Raw genomic sequence first — 20,137 nt, forward strand, 5'->3', positions numbered from 1 at the left:
AGAGGCTGAACCAAGGGGACTGGACCCCGGATCACCACCTAGACGGTCCCAACGAGAGAACCAAGGACGGCCCCCCGAGAGGTATGGGGATTGGGTTGAACAACCACGTTCTAGGGACTCGAACGATTTGGCGGGGGAGGATGTCACTGGGTGACTAATCCGGGCGGAACTGTAGTGTGGGAAATATTTCCGCCCGGACTAATTTAAGTGAAACATAAGTTCTGTTCCGGTTGGCCCAAGGCGTGGAAATTATCCAAAATACATGTCAGGTGTGGGAAGAGGACGTGTTGGATACCGATTGGAGGATCGGGAAGGATGCAGTGATATAAAAGGGGCTGGTTTATGAACAGGAGGAGGTTTTTTTTGTTCTGTTGTTGTTCCACGTGATACGGAAGTGGCTGGTGTGGCGTGGATGTTGCGATTTACGGGCTGCAACGGAGAATCCAAGGAAAATGGATATTGGAAGTGCGGAGGAAGTTAAGTGATCGACCTTTTGTATGTTGTGTTTACCTCTTATTGTGGATTGAGTTGAAGGAGCGATCCTACGTTTGGAAGGCCCCTGAGTGAAGGAGATCATTGAATTCGTGTTGGGAGAGGACAACACTGTGCACTGGTGGGTGAAGACTTTATGAACATTTCTTGTATATTGTGGAGAGTGAATGACGGATGTGGAGGGAGACTAACTGCCTTTAAGAAAGGATTCCGACTGCATATCTCTCCGTAGTAGTGGAAAATCCCCCCCCCCCCTCTTGTGTTGATCTGATACTCCTCAGTGCTTGTGTGTTTACTCAGTGTTGATAGTAGTGCCTTGCGTTGGAGACCGCTGGGAAAGACGGAGAGACTCCGGTGTACGATATATCTGCCTGCTGTGGTCTGCCCTCCTGCCTTTGTCCATCTGACCCGCCCTGTCAGGACTCTGAGCCCGAAACGGGAATACACCACCGATCTTCTTTCACTGAGTGTGTGGAGTGTGGTGAGTGCTGCTATATTGAAGTGTACACACGAGAAGAATTGTAGTGCCTTTGTGGTGTGTGGTGTTTGTCCGTGGTTGTGTCCCTGGTCGTAGGAAGAGGCCTGACGGAGAGGAGTAGTGTATTGGTGGCAACCACAGTCTTTACCTTAAGTAAGCTGGAGCTCGGACGTGTTGGAGGCGCCTCTGGAGGAGGTTGGATGTTGTTGCCCACGCAGCAATCCCTCGAAGGACAACAGCCGATCCTCCCCCGTGTGCCCCCTTGTCAAGCTGGGCGGGAAGCCCAGTATTGTTTGCAGTTTCACCTGTAAGGCCCACCAGCCGTCAGTCATCGACTAAACCCGTATCTGCTTGGAATACAGACCTCTGAATATCTTCAGTGGTGAGTAGCGCATTAACAGCCCAGCCCCGTGAATACTCACCTGTGTATTGAACACTGTACTTACTTGAGAGCTAGAACTCCTGCACGTTAACAGCTCAGCCCTGTGAATACCCACCTGTGTATGGAACACTGTACTTACATTGAGAGCTAGAACCCCTGCATGCTAACAGCTCAGCCCTGTGAATACTTACCTGTGTATGGAACACTGTACTTACCTGAGAGCTAGAACCCCTGCACGCTAACAGCCCAGCCCTGTGAATACCCACCTGTGTATGGAACACTGTACTTATTTGAGAGCTAGAACCCCTGCACGCTAACAGCTTAGCCCTGTGAATACTCACCTGTGTATTGAACTCTGTATTTACCTGAGAGCTAGAACCCCTGCACGTCAACTGCCTAGCTCTTGCTTTAAACTCACCTGGAGTGGAGTCGGTGGGAAATTAAGGGCTGAAGTGGAGTGTTGTCGAGGAAGGGCTGAAGAGGAGTGTTCTTGAGACTGGAATCCGTATTTGTGGATAAAGAATAGTTCGAGTCATCATTAGTTTTAAAGTTCCCTTACCCCTTTCCCCAAACTTTTAAACAAATAAAATTGTTACATTTTAATCTTGGTTGTCCGTCCATTCATTGGGGTGTTGTGGGACCTCCTCGAGGTGGAAGTTAGAGGGAGGAGCGAGACCCGTTGAATTGGTGGTCCGCTCCGGCCTGTGACACATCCATGGCCTTGGGAACTTGAGACGACTTAGGTTGAAATGCTGGGCACTTCATACCTCCACTATCTCTGTAGAATGGCAAAAAGAAAGAGCAGAAACACAACAGTTAGTTCCCCAACCTTTAACTACACCCCTTGACAAATCAATATTTGGGTTCTGGTAACTGGATGAGAAAAAAACTGTATTAGTTCCTTGTGACACCCAATTTCAAACTCAATAATCAAAGTGCAGTGACTAACTTGTCCCAACCACAGAGGTCTACCATCGAGAGCCATGATGGTTAGAGGTTTCTGGAGGAGCACGGATGGAATGCCCAAACATCTGGCTACATCTAGATTCAAAAAGTTCCCAGCAGCCCCAGAGTCGATGAAAGAACCAAGCTGGTGATTCTGGTTGTGGAAAATGGTGGCTTGGACAGTAACTCCAGAGGTTGTAGGAAGAGGGAAGATTTCTACTCTCATTCCAGTTCCACCTTTCCTTGAAGATAACTGACTTTTCCCAGCAATTCAGGACAGTTGGATCGGAAATGGCCAGACTTTCCACGGTACAGACAGCGTTGCTCCCTCATCCATCGATCCCTTTTCTGTCTGAGTTAATCTGGTTCGACCCAGCTACATGGGTTCCTCCAGATCACTGGGTTTCCAGAGTGGTTCAAAAGTATTTGAAAATTCCTGAGGATGATACACACTGGTCTCCCGACGTCGTTCCTGTTGTCGTTCTCAGAGACGATGATCTATTTGAGAAGGGTCTCTAAAAGCTAACTCATCCTTGAGTTCCGAACACAAGGCCTAGTGGAATGTGGACCTTAAGGCTTGCTGGTCCCAACCACTCTCAAACTCAGCCACACTTTGAGTGCCTTGAGAGAGTCGAAGCAAACAGTAGTCCACATCAACTGTGCTAGCTGGATGGTGGAAGACTTTCTTCATTTCAGCAATGAAGCTGCCACTGTTTGCAAAGCTGAGGCCCAGTCTAAAGCCTTGCCAGTAAGAAGGGTAATGATGTAAGCAACCTTGCTGCTATATGTGGGGAAGCTGCCAGGTTGTAACTGAAATACTAGGGTGCATTGAGTGACGAACCCATGAGACTGCCATCAAATTGTTCTGATGCTGGTAATTTGGGTTTTGAAAGGACAGCTACCACTGCTTGAGAAGGATTACCATGCGACAGCTGAGGCTCTTGTGATGAAAAGACTGGAGATTTAAACGTTGAAGAATCTCAGTAAGGATCTGTTCATGTTGCTGTACAGCAGACAGAATTCAATCCACATTAAAGGGTGGTGGACTCTCCTCCGCTGGATTCATGATTTGGGGTTCAGTTCTGCTGCAATGGGACTGTCCTAGGTGGGGATTGAACCCAGGTCTGTTGCGTTTAAAGTCATTAAGTTAATGGATTGAGTTAACTCCCCACATGGCATGGTGATCACATGGCAAGGAGTCGTGAATCTTCAACAAAAGACAGCCTTTACTAATAAAAAGTACAACAATACAAGAGTATAACTCGTTTGAAGTAATGGTGCTTCATCTAACATTATCCAGAGAAAAAAAATGTTAATGATAAATCCCCTGTTATGTTTGTACTGGCTACTGTATACAGGCCACCAGGGCACCATACAGACTTTATTAAAGAGTTTGGTGATTTTACATCTGAGATAGTTCTGGCTGCAGATAAAGTTTTAACAGTTGGTGATTTTAATACCCATGTTGATAATGAAAAAGATGCATTGGGATCAGCATTTATAGACATTCTGAACTCTATTGGGTTTAGGCAACATGTTTCAGGACCTATTCATTGTCGAAATCATACTCTAGATTTAATACTGTCGCATGGAATTGATGTTGATAGTGTTGAAATTATGCAGCCAAGTGATGATATCTCAGATCATTATTTAGTTTTGTGCAAACTTCATATAGCCAAAATTCTACTTCTTGTTACAAGTATGGAAGAACCATCACTTCTACCACAAAAGACTGCTTTTTAGGTTATCTTCCTTATGTATCCAAATTCCTTAGCATATATCACATAATGAGCATACTCGCACCCTAAAGAGAGCAGGCCGAAAAATGGAGCGCTGCAGGAGGAAAACAAAACAAGACTTTATGAACTACTTTACTTCTAAAATCGATAATATTAGAGATAAAAGTGTAAACATGCAGCCGTCAGCTACAGTATTGCATCAGACAGTTCACTATGGATCCCCTGAGGAACAGTTCCACTCATTCTCCACTATAGGAGAGGAAGTAAAAAAAAAGTATAAAAAAGTGTGCTCTCAACCATTAATTTAAAACTCTTATTTGTTTTGTGTTTTACCATAATTCTACCATGGAAATTAACCCACTGCTTCAAACAGTTTGAGTTTAAAAACTAGCATTCATACGATGTTAGTACTGTGAACGTATTTCATTTGAGTCTATTGAGAAGGAATATTTCTTAATATAAAACTGCACACACTTAATTTGTAATAGTAAAGTAATTAAAAGCTTGACTTTTACTCAAATCACTGCAGTTCATTGTCAGCTATAGCTCACATGTATGTGCTGACATACTTCACACATACGTCACTGTATCAGCAACTCCACATTTACTGTCTTTATAAAAAGCAGCAGAAGACCAGCAATTGTGGCTCATCATTGACTGAAGCACAGACTCTACTCTGCAGCATAATGGTGAAACACAAAACTACATTAAACTAACAGATCTCTCTTGTGCAAACACACATTAATACATTTGAGTTCTGTATTTACTCTCATTATCAGTGTATGACTGCCTTAACATTTTTTCTATGGATCTTCACAAATATTTTAGTCAAATTAACTTTTTTCATTTGCTAAATCGTTTTTTAAGTTTTACAGAATACTGCTGTTTTTTTTTTCCCCTGACTTAACGGCAACAAACTGTAGAAAAAATAGTTATTTACTGACAGCTGGGGTGTTAATTACAGTTTTGCTGTTAATTTATGTTTCATTCAATTTTTTCTTCATCTTAAATCTTTAACCCTTCAAACCCCACAGCAAAATCCTAAGTTTTAAATGAGCACTTATATGTGTACACACTACAGAGTGAACTAAAGATAATCATGTGATTAATTGATGATTGAGCATTAGTGATGAACACCTGCTATTAACAAACAGAATAACTGAAGGAAAGAGAAACACAAGAACTACAACTGACTTCCGCCACATCCTTAGATGTAATCAAATGAAATAAAAGCATACATCAAATCTCTCAAGATCTGATTAAATAACTCCTAACATAGCTTCACCAGATTCACATTACTAACCAGACTGACTTTATTTCCGACAGATGTCTACAGAATGACTTATTGAGATTTAAAGAGGTTTAGGTGGGGTTTTTTTCACTACCATGATGGAGATCAGTGTTTACTTTAGTTGGGCTCTTGAACCGTGACTTTTCGACACTATGTTTTTTTTTTACATGTTGTAACAATGCATCTTTGAAACTTGTTATATCAAAGAAAAAGTCAACAGATTTTTAACTTTATTGTTATTTATAGATTGATAAGAACAAACATTTCTATTTCTAATCAAATCATGTGTCCCTTCTCTTATTGAATATTGATACTACAGCAAAAGACCACGTCTGAGCCAAAAGTTATGGAAGACTGTTACAAAGATATCACTCATAAAAAAAACTTTGTTTAAATTTAGACAGACACATCAAGAATCAGCGTATGAATCACAATAATGGTGACAATCCAAAAAATAAATAAACCAATAAGTTCTGAACATCCCAAAACATGCTACTACAATTTAAGACAAGAGCAAAAATACAAGAACATAAGAATTCAAGAAAATAAGTGGACAATTTAGGGCCATAATTTATTCATGCCGCAATGCATGCTGGGAGCCGTGGATGAGTTTTGTCCTGTGCTGGTACCCAGGATGCATTGCATCATGAACCTTTTGATTGTCACCATTTTTGAGATTCATATACTGATTTTTGATGTCTTTCTTTGAGTATTGCTAACCATGAAGCTCAAAATGTTTTAAACCAAACTTTTCTTAAATCCACATTTTACTGGTTGTCACATTACTTTTTCTCTTAACTCCAAAAAATTCTAGTAACTCTTTAAGATAGTTTAGTAGATTATGGCTAATAGAAACAGCCAAAATCGCTTGACCACCAACATAAATTTTGCTATAACAGACATATCCTGAAGAAACAGATATAGCAATCAAACAAAACGCAAAGTTCAAAAGTCAAGGGTCAGGACCCCAACTAAAGCAAACACTGATCTCCACAATGGTAACGTCAAATGAAACGAAAACATCATCATCCAAATCTCTGTAATTCTCAATCTTTTGATCTCTGAATAAAGTCAGTCTGGGTTGTGTTTCCCAAAAGCATTAGTTGGTTGGCAATGGGAAATTGTATTGCAACCAACAAAGTTGCTAACTTAGTTAGCAACTATGGTTTTGGGAAACGCTCCCCTGGTTAGTAATGCATTAAGCTGGTAAAGCTGTTTGTTGAGTTGTTTAAATCATTAGTTGATTTAATCTAAGGCTGTGGCTGAAGTCAGTTGTAGTTCTTGTGTTTGTTTTGTTTCTCTTTTCTTCAGTTATTCTGGTTGTTAACAGCAGCTGTCCATCAGTGTCTGAATTCACTCATTAGTTTTCATTCACTGTCAGGTGTACTGTTTTAAAAAACTCGTAAGGAAATAGTGAAAGAGGGTGTAGGGTGTGATTTGAAACATAGGCTCTGAGTGTTGTCTTTGAACATTGTTAATTTCCAATATATAGCAGCAGGCTACTTTCTCGAAAATGATGAATATTACCCAGAATGCACCATTTTAATTTTAATTTTAATTTTAACAGCAATCTTATTGTCAAAATTTTTAACAGTGTATCAACTTGTTAAATCGTCTAAACCAACATGTATGTTAGGCCCTATTCAAGCTAAGTGTCACCGGGTGACTAATCCGAGCGGAACTTTTCTTTTCCGGGCGGAACTGAAGTGTGGGAAATATTTCCGCCCGGACTAATTTAAGTGAAACACGAGTTGAGAGCTGTTCCGGTTGGCCCAAGGTGGGGAAATTATCCAAGATACACGTCAGGTGTGGGAAGAGGACGTGTCGGATACCGATTGGAGGATCGGGAAGGAAGCAGAGATATAAAAGGAGCTGGTTTATGAACAGGCAGAGCGTAGTTTGTTCCGCTGTTGTTCCACACAATACGGAAGTGGCTGGGCTGGGCTGGGCTGGGCTGGGCTGGGCTGGGCTGGGCTGGGCTGGGCTGGGCTGGGCTGGCGTGGATGTTGTGATTTACTGCACTGATATTGGAGGTGCGGAGGAAGTTAAGTGATCAACCTTTTGTATGTTGTATTTACATCTTATTGTGGATTGAGTTGAAGGAGCGATCCTATGTTTGGATGGCCCCTGAGTGAAGGAGATCATTGAATTCGTATTGGGAGAGGACAACACTGTGCACTGGTGGGTGAAGACTTTATGAACATTCCTTGTATATTGTGGAGAGTGGATGACGGATGTGGAGGGAGACTAACTGCCTTTAAGAAAGGGTTCCGACTGCATATTTCTCCGTAGCAGTGGATAACCCCCCCCCCTTGTGTTGATCTAATAATCCTCAGTGCTTGTGTGTTTACTCAGTGTTGATAGTAGTGCCTTGCGTTGGAGATCGCTGGGAAAGACGGAGAGACTCCGGTGTACGATATATATATATATATATATATGCCTGCTGCGGTCTGCCCCCAGCCTTCGTCCATCTGACATGCCCCGCCAGGACTCTGAGCCCGAAACGGGAATACACCACGGATCTTTTCACTGAGTGTGTGGAGTGCGGTGAGTGCTGCTATATTGAAGTGTACACACGAGAAGAATTGTAGTGGTGTGTGGTGTTTGTCCGTGGCTATGTCCCCGGTCATTGGAAGAGTTCTGACTGAGAGGAGCAGTGTATTGGTGGCAACCACAGTCTTTACCTTAAGTAAGCTAGAACTTGGACGTGTTGGAGGCGCCTCTGGAGGAGGTTGGATGACGTTGCCCACGCAGTGATGTCTGTAAGCTTTTAAATCAAAGCCTTACCCTTTTCATCCATGTGACGTTGTCATTGGCCTTGTCAGCAACCACCGGCCTTGTGCGTGTCGTCTGTGCTGTCTCTTCGACGAGGGAAGCGAAGGACAACAGCCGATCCTCCCCTGTGTGCCCCCTTGTCAAGCTGGGCGGGAAGCCCAGTATTGTTTGCAGTCTCCGCTGTAAGGCCCACCAGCCGTCAGTCATTGACCAAACCCGTATCTGCTTTGAATACCGACCTCTGAATATCTTCAGTGGTGAGCAGCCAGTTAACAGCCCAGCCCTGTGAATACCCACCTGTGTATTGAAAGTGACGTGACATTCAGCCAAGTATGGTGACCCATACTCAGAATTTGTGCTCTGCATTTAACCCATCCGAAGTGCACACACACACACACACACACACTCGGAGCAGTGGGCAGCCATTTATGCTGCGGCGCCTGGGGAGCAGTTGGGGGTTCGATGCCTTGCTCAAGGGCACCTAAGTCGTGGTATTGAACACTGTACTTACCTGAGAGCTAGAACCCCTGCACGCTAACAGCCCAGCCCTGTGAATACCTACCTGTGTTCTGAACTCTGTACTTACCTGAATGTTAGAGCCCCGGTGAGCTAATAGCCCAGCTTGTGCTCATCCACCGGTGTATGGAATTTTGTACTTACTTGAGGGCAAGGACCCCATTAAGCCTATAGCCCAGCCTTGGGTCTTGAAGTCCACCCCCCCCCCCCCCCCAGAGCCAGAAAGTCCCGGTAACATCGACTACCTAGCTCTGTGAGTATCTACCCATATTGCGCTCTGTACTTACCTGCAATTGGAGTCTTTGTGAGTCTACAGCTCCTGCTGTATGTGTGCATCCCCTTGTCCACTAGTGCTTTAAACTTACCTGGAGTGGAGTCAGCTGGAAATTAAGGGCTGAAGTTGAGTGTTGTCGAGGAAGGGCTGAAGAGTGTTATCGAGACTGGAATCCGTATCTGTGGACAAAAACCGTTCGAGTCAGTAGTTTTAAAGTTTCCTCTCCCCTTTCCCCAAACTTTTAAATAAATAAAATTGTTAAATTTTAATCTTTGTTGTCTGTCCGTTCATTGGGGTGTTGTGGGACCTCCTCGAGGTGGAAGTTAGAGGGAGGAGCGAGACCCGTTAAATTGGTGGTCCGCTCTGACCTGCGACATAAGCTCTAAAAAGATTCTTTAGGATATGTCCCCAAAACCTTCAAACTGTCTGTTATTAACCCTTATGAAAAAAGTTTATTCAAGTGTGCTATTAGTATACTTTTAAACTAAAAATAGGAGTATACTTTTAGTTTACTTTTTATGTACTTCTCAGAAATATACTTAAAATTACGTTTAAGTATACTTACAAAGTCTAAATATATTTGCGCTATACTCCTAGAATGTGTGTTTTCATTATTTTATGGTAGAGGGTGCTAGTATGCATCTTCTGTACAAAATTGTCAAAAATACACAAGAACAAAATGCACAGTACATCAATGTTGCGTCAGGAAGACGTTGGACTCCAACTAATCCAACGTCAGTCAGACATCATATTTTGGTTGACGTCATAAGTCGGGTTGACGTCTAAACGCAACTTTGTTTGACGTCAAACTCCGACATCAGACAGACGTTGAATTTTGGATGGAATAAGCAACACGCTGCAACAATGGGTAAAATGCATGGCAGCACATTAAATATATCAAGATCTCAGCAGAGGAGGATTAACCCTTTCGAGTCGATTAACGCATATATGCGTTTTGAGTCATTTTCTCCTGATAACCCCGAAAAGAAATTAAATTACACTCTCAGTTTTAATCGTACAGATAAGAGCAATACATCAATCGAATCTGTAAAGGGTCTAGTTTTTTTGGATACAGACATAATAACAAAAAACCTTTGTGCACTTATAAAATAAAGATAACAAACAAGGTGCGCTGTCTACAGTCTTTGTCTCCGCTGATCGTCATGTACAAACATTTCATTAAAATGAACTGTAACTCCGTGAATACTCCGTGAAGAGACATGAGAGAGATATCTATAGAAAGCCTGACATGTCTACTTTTAAACTAAACAAGTGCTGCCGAAAACAAATATTCTGAGATAAAGTAATCCATATGAAAACAACGCGATGTCTGTTTTTCATATCTCCCTTCATTATATCTAATGTGACCACGCCCCCGCGCTGAACGCGCTATTCAGATTCAAACTGAAGCGCGCGGCTTGAATACGCCCACACAGAAGAAAAAGCAGCGAGACTGTTCTTCAAGTTTTTATTTTATTTTACTGTTTGCTTCGCGATGAGAGGACTAAGACATAATTCACCCCAAAAAGATGTGATGTGGTTGAGGATTTGAGAAATGGATTTCCTCAGAAAAAAGAATGAAGCACTTTATTCAGCAGAGATCATAAACATGAGTAAGTCTCTTTTTATTTATTTGTACTAGTTTTCACATAAAGTGTAAACATTTTACTAGTTAGACTTTTTCCAAATACTTTTTCCAAACTATAATTCCTGACTAAATGTATAATCAAGTGAAACATTATGAAGTTTCAATAACAGTAAACAATACTATACCATTCAAAAGCTTGATGTAAATAATATAAATGTGACAAATAGAGATAACTCTAACAAATGTAAAAACAATGCAGTTCTTTCGATTTATTCCCCCTAAAAAAAACTGAAAAATATTATCAGCTCTTTTCAACATTAATAATAATAATAATAATAATAATAATGATGATGATAATAATAAATGGGGTTTATTTGGTAGAAAATCAGATTGTTAAAACGATTTCTGAAGGATTGTGTGACTGAAGGATGCCAAAAAATTTGTTTGAAAGTCAGCTTTGATTGTCCCTAATAAACTGTTTAACTGCTCCCCCAAGTGTATATTAAATTATGTTGTGGCATAATTAAATATATTCTTAATAAACTACAAACATAAAATTATATACTTTTATTTTGTTCTCACATTCTTTCTTGTAAGTCCTCCCTCACAGTGGCACAGTTGAATGAGAGGCTCATTATGCAGCTCATTATGCAGGCCTTTGTCTTCTCAGGTGTAAATCACAATGATATTCATGGTAGTTGACGCCTACTCGCATATGACTTTTACCAACAAAAAGTGTTTTAGAAAATTTAAATCAATATATTGTTTTCTGTGAGTGAGTAAACAAGATGATTTTCACATCATTCAGAAAGAAAAATTCTAGGCTACAAGCTCCAGTTCTCAACTTTTCCGGCAACCAATGTTATGTATGTGTTTTATGGCCTTATTCAAGTGATTTAACATTTTTAGTTTTTCACTAACCATGCATAACATTTTTTTTCTCAAAAATACAATCATGTACATGCATGCATTTCACATATTATTATAGCCCAGTTTGTGCTGATTACAGTGATATTAGACTTTATCCATTTAGATATTTATAAGAAACTGAAAAAAGCACAAATGTCAGGGCATGACAAAACTTCTCAAGGCCCCAAAAATACCCTTAGACTCCAGAGGGTTAAACAACTCCACAAACAGCATTACCAGCTTCATGTATTACTAACCAGAATGACTTTATTTCTGTCAGACGTCTACAATACCTCTTATTGAAAATTAACAGGGGTTTAACTCTAATGTTTTTCATTTCCGTAACAGCATAACAGTTAAACACCATAACAGTGATTAGTGTTTCCATTAGTTGAGCTCTTAACACTTGTTCTATGTTTTGGCTATTGTGGCTGCTGTGACAGTTTGTTTGTTGAGCACATTTGCAGCATCAAAGAAAGCTACATGAGATCAAGTGATGGCTGTTACCTGTGAATGGTTTTATAATCATCATGAAATAACCTAATGCGCTGATGTTTTTTAATCTAACAATTATGTTATTCCATTAGTACATTCATATTACAAACCCTGTGTTTCTGCCATATGAGATCCAGTGGTATTATAACAATCAGTTAAAATCTTTTAACAAATATGAGCTCAAACAACTTATCTACAGTGACACACACAGACATCAACAATCAGCGTATGAATCTCAACAATGGTGACATGCTTCATGCAGCAATGCATGCTGGGAGGCATGCGTTTTATACTACGGTGGCTCCCAGCATGCATTGCTACATGAAGCATGTCACCATTGTTGAGATACATATACTGATTATTGATGTCTATGTCGAAAGTTTTTTATCCCAAAATGTATTTAAAAATAACAATTCAGAATGTCTGATCTGAGGGAAGAAAGTATTGTCTCTTGAATATTGTTCATTAATAATAAATTACCACTTTGGGTGATGATGAAAACTATATCACCTTATCTTTGTTTATGGCTCCTTTTATAACAAATTATGTGTTTTGGTAAACACTATTACAGGAACCACAAACTTACTAAGCCAAGAGTCAAACTACCCAACTAAAGCAAACACTGATCACAAATAATGGTGACCAAACATTTTCAAATAAAACAGTAACATCTAAACCTCTGTTAATTCTCAAAAATAACTTCTGTAGACGTCTGACAGAAATAAAGTCAAACTGGTTAGTAATAAGTGAAGCTGGTAATACGTGTACTGCCATGCATTTCACCGTTTTTTATAACATACAAATTTGAAAAACTTATGGAATGCATAGTCAATATAAAAAACTGCATGATAAGTAATTTCTTACTGCTAAATTAAAAAAAAAAAGAGGTGTTAATTATAGGACCTTAAAAATTTGCATGTAATAATGTAGAATGCTGTCTAAGACTTGATGGCTGTTCTGTCAATTCTTCGTCATCGGTTAGGAACCTAGGTGTGCTATTTGATAGCAATCTTTCCTTAGAAAATCATGTTTCTAGCATTTGTAAAACTGCATTTTTCTCATCTAAAAATATAGCTAAATTATGTCCTATGGTTTCAATGTCAAATGCAGAAATGTTAATCCATGCCTTTTATGACCACAAGGTTAGATTATTGTAATGCTTTATTGGGTGGTTGTCCTGCACGCTTAACCCTCTGAGGTCTAAGGGTATTTTTGGGGCCTGGAGTAGTTTTGTCATGCCCTGACATTTGTGCTTTTTTCAGTTGCTTATAACAATCTAAATGGCTACAGTCTAATATCAATGTAATCAAAAAACAATGTTTATGCGTAGTTAGTGAAAAACTAAAGATGTTAAATCAATTGAATTAGGCCATAAAACACATACAGAACATTGGTCCCGGGACTTTTGAGAACTGGAGCTGGTAGCCTAGAATTGGATCTTGCCTCTCTATGGGCCGGCGTGTCCTTAGAATTGGATCTTGCCTCTCTATGGGCCGGCGTGTCCTTAGAACAAGTGTTTCCGGCATGTTGTTGTCACGACAGATGCCTCCAACATGGGCTGGGGTGTGACATGCAATGGGCAAGCAGATCTTTGGAACCTCCACGTGTGGATTCTGGACAGCAGGTGGCACACCTAAGTGATCTGCCTCCAGCAGTGATAGACACTATCACTCAGGCTAGAGCCCCCTCCACAAGGCAGGCCTATGCTCTGAAGTGGAGTCTGTTCATGAATTGGTGTTCTTCTCACAGAGAAGCCCCACGGAGATGCAGAGTTGTGCCTTACTTCCTGCAAGAAAGGTTGGAGCATAGGCTATCACCCTCCAACTTGAAAGTGTATGTGGCTGCCATTGCAGCCCATTACCATGCAGTGGACGGCGGTTCCCTGGGGAGTCATGATTTGATTGTTAGTTTCCTGAGGGGTGCCAGAAGGTTTAATCCTCCTAGAACACCCCTGAAACCCTCCTGGGACCTCTCTATTGTTCTGGCTGGACTTCAGAGGGGTCCCTTTGAGCTGCTGGGTTAGGTTGAGCTGAAGTTCCTGTCTCTCAAGACAGCGCTCACTTCCATCAAGAGGGTCGGGGACCTCCAAGCATTTTTGGTATGTAAAGAGTGCCTTGTGTTCGGGCCGGCCTACTCTCATGTTGTTCTGAGACCCCAGCCTGGATACGTGCCCAAGTTTCTCCCACTCTGGCGTAACCTGGTCGAGGATCCTCCGGCACCCTTGGCGGTCAGACTTGGTGGAGCAGTCTGTCGCCAGGCCCAGTACTGGTGTTAGCATGCCTGGAGTTCCGTTCAGCCCCTGTAGGTGTCCGTATGGCTTTATTCCCTATGGATAATCCCATATGTGTATTCTTCCACGGCAAGGTTTCCCTTTTGGTAAACCTGTGTCTTCCCTTGACAGACCCACTCTGTCAGTCTCTTTTGGCAGCTGTTCCATCCATACTCTAAGGTAGGAACTGCCTCAGAGACCCATTCAATATGTAGTACTGCCCCCCGGGTCAGTCCACATAAGTATCTCCACATGTCACCTCCCTACGGGTAGGATGTGATCTCCGTAGCAATATTTTCCAAAGGCTTGCTTCCCCATCGTTCTGCCAAGCTGAAAAAAAAACAAGTAGGAAAGATTTGAAACAATCTTTTACTGAAGCCTGCGATCCCTTCCAAAAACTTTTTGAGGACAGAATAGCAGCATGGCCTTCTCCAGCAGTGATGTACTCACCCTTTCTGTCCCCTTCCGTTCCAAGGTCAGTGAATTTGCGCTGGGGCTTTGGGAAGATTATGACCTTAATCGTAGCTTTCGCCTCGACTTGTCAACAATAGCAGCGCCACAGGGTTGTGACAGTTCTCTGCCACCCAGAAGCAGTCCATCAAACACATCCTGCCCCGGTGGCCGGCCACTGCCTCCACTCTGCCTCAGCCTTCTCGTCACCGAGGGCGCCTCCCTGCGGTCTCGTCCACTCCCACTTGGCCACAGCAGCAGCCTTCACCCCGGCCAAGATGAGGAGACGGTCGCAAAAGAGCTGTTTCCTCTAGCTCCGGGTCCCAAGAGGCCGCAAATGACAGTTGGCGACGTGTTTCCTTGCTGCTCTCGTTCCCCTCTCCCCTCTGCTTTTTCTATGCAGAGCCGGCTCGAGAACGCATTGCCCTCTTTGCCACTCTTTGCCACTTGGCTACACGATTCAGTTTGCCTGGCGTCCCCCAGGTTTCGGGGTGTTTGCACGATGATGGTAGGCAGGGATGCTCCTGTCATGCGCACATGAGGTCACAACCCTGCTGTCAAAGGGCACGATAGAGCCGGTTCCTCCAGCCGACATGAAGTCCGGCTTTTACAGCCCCTACTTCATAGTAACCAAGAAAACAGGTGGGTTACGGCCAATCCTGGACTTGCGTGCCTTGAACCGAGCTCTTCACAGACTTCTGTTCAAGATGCTAACGCCCAAATGCATTTTCGAATGCATTCGTCCATTGGATTGGTTTGCAGCAATCGTCCTGAAGGACGCTTACTTTTATGTCTCCATTCTTCATTGACACAGACCCCTTCTTTGGTTTTCTTTCTAGGGGCAGGCATTCAACGAGGTGTCCGTATCCTCAACTTTTTCGACGACTCTCGAGTACGGTATTGCGAGCACAGGGTTCTGGTGCTCAGACACCTCACCCATCTTGGTCTTTGGGTCAACTAAGAAAAGAGCAAACTCTCCCCTGTGCAGAGGGTCTCTTTTCTCGGTATGGAAATAGACTCGGTTGCCATGTTCGCGCAGTTTACGAATGAGCATGCACAGTCACTGCTGAATTGTCTGAGACAATTCGAGGACAAGAGAGCGGTTCCACTGAAACTGTTTCGGAGGCACCTGGGGCATATGGCATCTGCAGCGGCAGTCATATCACTTGGGTTACTCCATATGAGGCCACTTCAGCACTGGCTTCACGGCCGAGTCCCGAGATGGGCATGGCAACAGGGCATGCTCCGAATGACCGTCACTCTGGCCTGCCTCCGAACCTTCACCCCGTGGTTGGACCTCTCATTTCTACATGTCCAAACATGTTGTGGTGTCAACAGATGCCTCTGCCACAGGATGGGGTGCCATGTGCAACGGGCATGCTGCGTCAGGTTCCTGATCAGGACCCCGACTTCAGTGGCATGTCAATTGCCTCGAGTTGCTAGCAGTATGGCTTGCTCTGCACCATTTCATGGCCCTGCTGAAGGACAAGCATATTCTGGTCCATACAGACAACAATGCGACTGTAGCCTACATCAACCTTCAGGGTGGCCTACGCTCCTGCCACATGTTGCAAATCGCTCGCCGTTTCCTCTTGTGGAGTCAGAAGCATCTGAGGTCGCTTTGTGCCATTCACATCCCAGGCAGGCTCAATCGTGCAGCTGACAAGCTCTCATGGCAGCAGTCTCATCCCGGGGAATGGAGACAGATGATTTGGGAATGCTTCGGAGATGCTCAGGTAGACCTGTTTGCCTCTCCAGAAAATTCCCACTGCCAGTTGTTTTACTCCCTGACCGAGGGCACCCTTGGCACAGATGCTCTGGCGCACAGCTGCGCAAGTTTGCGTCCCCCTCAGTGAGCCTTCTTGCACAGATGTTGTGCAAGATCAGGGAGGATGAGGAGCAGGTCCTCATGGTTGTGCCTTTTTGGCCCAGCCGGACCTGGTACCCCAAACTTGTACACCTCGCGACAGCCCCTCCCTGGCCAATTCCTCTGAGGAAAGACCTTCTTTCTCAGAGATGGGGCACCCTCTGGCACCCGCGTTCCAATCTTTGGAACCAGGTCACGGAAGGTTTAGGTACCTTGCCACCTCGGGTGGTAGCTGCCATCACTTCAGCTAGAGCTGTCCACCAGACACACCTATGCTTTGAAGTGGAACCTCTTCATCACTTGGTGTTCTTCACGTTGTGAGGACCCCTGGAGATGCCCGATCGGGTCAGTGCTTTCCTTTCTTCAGGAAGGGTTGGAACGAAGGCTGTCTCCCTCCACCCTGATGGTCTATGTGGCCGCCATCTCGGCTCACCTTGACCGTGTTGAAGGTAAGTCTCTTGGGAAGCATGATCTGATCATCAGGTTCCTGAGAGGAGCCTGGAGGCTCAATCCCCCTCCCTCTCAGAAAGTTCCCTCTTGGGACCTCAGAGTGGTTCTATCGGCACTGCAGAAGGCTCCCTTTGAACCTTTGCTCTCAGCAGAGTTAAAGTTTCTATCATTGAAAATTGCGCTCATGAAAACTTTGGCTTCCGTGAAGAAGCTCGGGGACTTGCAGGCATTTTCAGTTGACGAAGCGTGCCTGGAATTCGGGCCAGCCAAATCTCAAGTTATCTTGAGACCCCAGCCGGGGTACGTGCCCAAAGTTCCCACCACTCCTTTTAGAGATCAGGTGGTGAACTTGCAAGCGCTGACCCTGAAGGAGGCAGACCCAGCCCTGGCACTGCTCTGTCCAGTATGTGCACTCCGCACTTATGTGGACAGAACTCAGACGACTCAGACGACCACTGGGACAAGACCAAAGGAAACAGATGATTCTTCTGCACAGTCTCACTTTGCTGCAGTCTGGAACTGGACTGCTGGTTTTGTCTGGACAGAGGAGAACTGGCCCCCTTAGTTGAGAACACATCATTTACAATGATATTGTTAATTCTATATCCAATGATTGCACAGATACTGTTGAAACTGAACTGAGCTGAATGAAGACATCACTGAATTCAATGATGAACTGCCTTTAACTGTGATTTTGCATTATTGTCACACTGTTTTCCTAATGAATGCTGTTCAGTTATTTTGACAATCAGTTTTTTTTTTAAAGTGAAAGTGAAGTACTCAGAATTTGTGCTCTGCATTTAACCCATCCGAAGTGCACACACACAGAGCAGTGAACACACACACACTGTGAGCACACACCCGGAGCAGTGGGCAGCCATTTATGCTGCGGCGCCCGGGGAGCAGTTGGGGGTTCGATGCCTTGCTCAAGGGCACCTAAGTCATGGTATTGAAGGTGGAGAGAGAACTGTACATGCACTCCCCCCACCTACAATTCTGTCCGGCCCGAGACTAGAACCCACAACCCTTCGATTGGGAGTCCAACCCTCTAACCATTAGGCCACGACTTCCCTTAATTTTAAAGTGCTATATAAATAAAGGTGACTTGACTTTACTTGAATTGACTTGACTTCAGGAGCCTTATCGAGACAGTGTGCAGCACAATGCCCATGATGACGATCATCATGTCAGGACCGCTTCCCATGTATCGAGGAGGACACGAAAGGTTCAGTAGACTTTTTGCTTTGAATTAATGGTCATTATCATGGAGTAAAGAAGAGAAACTGCATTTTGTTAATAATTGGAATCTTTTCTGGGAGCGTCCTAGGCTTTTTTGTGCTGATGGCCTGTACCCCAGCAGAGTCGGAGCAGAACTCCTGTAGGACAACATCAGACTAGTAAGCCAATTCTCAAATAACTTATATGATGGCTTTTGTTCTATCCACTTAAATGACAGAAGTACTTGCACTGTCCAGTCTATTAAGACTGTGTCTATTCCCCGAATAGTGAGGTCAAAATATAAATTTAATGCAGGATCTAGAAAAAAAAACGATTGTGATTAAACAAGAATTTTTTTTAATAAATGAACATTTTTTTTTTTTTTAAGTTTGGGTCTTAAACATTAGATTACTTACACCCAAAGCACTTATTGTAAATTAAATGATCACAGATAATAGTTTTGATGTACTCTGTTTGACTGGAACCTCGTGAAAACCAAATGATTATAGTGGTTTTAATGAGTCTACTCCACCAAATTACAGTTATAAGCATTATAACCCCGTCAGACTGGTCGTGGTGGAGGTGTTGCAACAATATGTAGTGATATTCTCAATGTTACCCAGAAAACAGGATACAGGTTTAACTCTTGCAAAATACTTCTGCTTAATGTTACACTGCCAGTTATGCAAAACAAATCTATCATATCTCTTGCTCTGGCTACTGTGTATAGACCACCAGGGCCTATACAGATTTCCTAAAATAATATGCATATTTCCTCTCCGACTTATTGATTACTGTTGATAGAGCACTAATTGTCAGAGTTTTTAAAATTCACGTTGATACACATTCCTAGTATCCTGCATGCAGTGTATTACTAAAATTAACTATATGGCTCTGCGTTATTGTTTGAGCAGAACTATTGGTCCAGCCACAAAAGAAAGATTCACAAATAACCTGCCTGATTTATCTCAACTGCTATGTGTATTTTTAAAAACAGTACACAGGATCTCTTGGATTACAATTTGCAATTAGACAGATGTATTGTTACTTCCTCTACAGTCATAAATCTGGGTGTTATATTAACAGCAACTTGTCTTTTGAAAACCATATTTCCCGTTACAAAAACAGCATTCTTCCCTCTTAGAAACTTGCCAAGCTACAAAACTCAGAAAAGCTAGTTTCAGAAAAGCTAGAAATGCATTCATGACCTTTAGACTGGACTATTGTTATGCACTGCTTGTTGCTTTTTCTGCATCTTCAATAAATAAACTATCCCTAAGTTCACACTCTCTAAGGTCACAAAACGCTGGACTTTTGGTAGTTCCGAGGATAGCGAAGTCTACTAAAGGAGGTAGAGCTTTCTCACATTTGGCTCCCAAACTCTGGAATAGCCTTCCTGATAATGTTCGGGGTTCAGACACACTCTCACTGTTTAAATCTAGATCAAAAACACATCTCTTTGGCAAAGAACTCAAATAATGCATCTCATAATCCTGTGCTGTAGTTATATCTGATCAAATGTGCAGTATTATTATTATTTAGCTTTGATTTGATATTGAAATTCTTATAAACAGTTAACAGAAAAACTAAAATTCAGAATGTACAAATTCATGGATGTACAAGTTAATAAATACAAGTGATTTAAAAAAAATCCACCTTGAACTGTGAATGGTTATTCAACAGTTAGATTTGAAAGATAAAACAGTTTTTTTTTATTTAGTAAGATTGTGCGTGTCCACAATTGAGTTATATTTAGATAAGTTCACATTTTGTGAACAATTAATCCAGAAACTGAGATCATTTCACAGCTTTCACAATCATTGACACCACTGTACTCTTTGAAATTTGCAACCAAGTAAAAAGTTAGGTTAAAGTATTTGTAATTTTGAAACTCTGAAATATGGATAGTTCACTCCATAATGACAATTCTTAATAATTAATTACTTACCTTCATGTCATTCGAAACCATTTATTCATGGAGCACAAATGGAAATGTTTT

Source organism: Carassius auratus, chromosome 14 (assembly GCF_003368295.1).
Source record: "Carassius auratus strain Wakin chromosome 14, ASM336829v1, whole genome shotgun sequence".
In the NCBI taxonomy this organism is placed as follows: Eukaryota; Metazoa; Chordata; class Actinopteri; order Cypriniformes; family Cyprinidae; genus Carassius; species Carassius auratus.